The sequence below is a fragment of the Otolemur garnettii genome, unplaced genomic scaffold (assembly GCF_000181295.1).
Source record: "Otolemur garnettii isolate 467f Iridium unplaced genomic scaffold, OtoGar3 scaffold00055, whole genome shotgun sequence".
In the NCBI taxonomy this organism is placed as follows: domain Eukaryota; kingdom Metazoa; phylum Chordata; class Mammalia; order Primates; family Galagidae; genus Otolemur; species Otolemur garnettii.
In genome coordinates this window covers 4,815,060-4,817,114 of record NW_003852450.1, presented here as the reverse complement: position 1 = coordinate 4,817,114, position 2,055 = coordinate 4,815,060, and positions in this window count along the sequence as shown.

Below are 2,055 nucleotides of genomic sequence, written 5' to 3'. Positions count from 1 at the left end.
AGACTCTGTTTCAAAAAAGAAACAAACAAATAAAAAGGAACAGTCTCTTGTCTGTTAGGGGGTTGTATTGTATCCCTTCAAAGACAGTGAAATCCCAAGCCCCAGTATCTGTGAATTTGACCATATTTGGAAATAGGTTCTTTGCAGAAGATCAAAATTAAGATGAGGTCATTAGGGTTGGCCCTAATCCAGTATGACAGTATGTTTATAAAAGAGGGAAATTTGGGCACAGACACGTGCACCCACACGACAATGCCATGTGAATGTGAAGGTCGAGATTGGAGTGATGCATAGCAAGATGGTAGGAGGGAAACATGGAACAGATTCTCCCTGACAGCCCTCAGAAGGAACCAGCCTACTGACCCCTTGATCTTGGACTTCCAACCTCTACAACTGTGAGAACATAAGTATCTGTTGTTGAAATTACTCTGTGATACTTTGTACCAAACTTCTTTTTTTGAGACAGAATCTCACTTTCTCACTTTGCTATCCTTGATAGAGTACTGTGGCGTCATAGTTTACAGCAACCTCAAACTTTTTTTTTTTTTTGAGACAGTCTCACTTTGTCATCCTCAGTAGAGTGCCGTGGTATCAAAGAACACAGCTCAAACTGTGCCTTCAAACTCTTGGGCTCAAGTGATTCTCTTGCTTCCATCTCCCAAGTAGATGAGACTACAGGCCACAACACCTAGCTATTTTTAGAGACAGGGTCTCACTCTTGCTCAGGCTGGTCTCGAACCTGTGAGCTCAGGCTGGTCTCGAACCTGTTAGCTCAGGCAATCCACCCACCTTGGCCTCCCAGAGTGCTATTATAGGCGTGAGCCACCATGCCTGGCCCCAACTTCAAACTCTTGGGCTCAAGTGATTCTCTTGCCTCAGCCTTGCAAGGAGTATCTGGGACTACAGGTGCCTGCCACAATGCCTGGCTATTTTTTAGAGACAAGGTCTTGCATTTGCTCAGGCTGGTCTTGAACCTGTGAGCTCAGGCAATCCACTCACCTTGGCCTCCCAGAGTGAGCTACCTCATCCAGCCTGACCAAACTACTTTTCTATAAGTTCCCAAGATACCATTCATCTTGTTTTCCTATAGTAATTTCAGTGGCCGATACTCCTCAAATTTTGGCCTCAATCCATCCATGTCTTTTTTTCTAGCCTCTCTAACCCAGGTGATCTCATCCAGTTTCATGTGTTTAAATGCCACCTAAATACTGATGACTTCTAAAATTTCCAGGCTAGGTGGTTCCTGTAGCTCAGTCAATAGGGCACCAGCCACATACACCGAAGCTGATGGGTTTGAACCCAGCCCGGGCCAGCTAAAACAACAATGACGACTGCAACAACAAAAAAATAGCTGGGCACTGAGGCAGGTACCTGTAGTCCCAGCTACTTGGGAGGCTGAGGCAAGAGCATCCCTTAAGCCCAAGAGTTGGAGGTTGCTGTGAGCTGTGACACCACAGCAGTCTACCCAAGGCAACAGCTTGAGGCTCTGTCTCAAAATAAATAAATAAATTAATTAATTAATTAATTAATTTCCAGGCTGACTTCTCCCTGGGTTCAGATTCTACTACTTCTCCATCTGGGCATACATCAGACATCTCAAACTTAAGATGATCAAAACATAAGTCTTGATTCAGGTCCACCAAACCCACCTTTCCCATCCCACTAATGCCTCCATAGTACTTTTCACCCAGATACTGAGGCCCGGGATTTGCGTCATCCCCAGATCCTCCTCCCTCAATTCCATATGCATTCCATCAGCAAATTCTGTCAGCTCTACCTGCAAAATATACCCAGCATTTGACCACCCTCCATTATTCCCACACCACCATCATTTTCTTCCTAGACTAGTGCAATACCCATTTTTTCTGCTTCCATTCTTTCTTTTGTTTTTTATACAGAATCTCACCCCGGGTAGAGTGCCATGGCATCATCATAGCTTACAGCAACCTCAAACTCCTGGGATAAGGTGATCCTCTTGCCTCAGTCTCCCAGGTAGCAGGGACTAGAGGCACCCACCATGACACCAGCTTAATTTTTTGTATTTTCTTTTTTTTT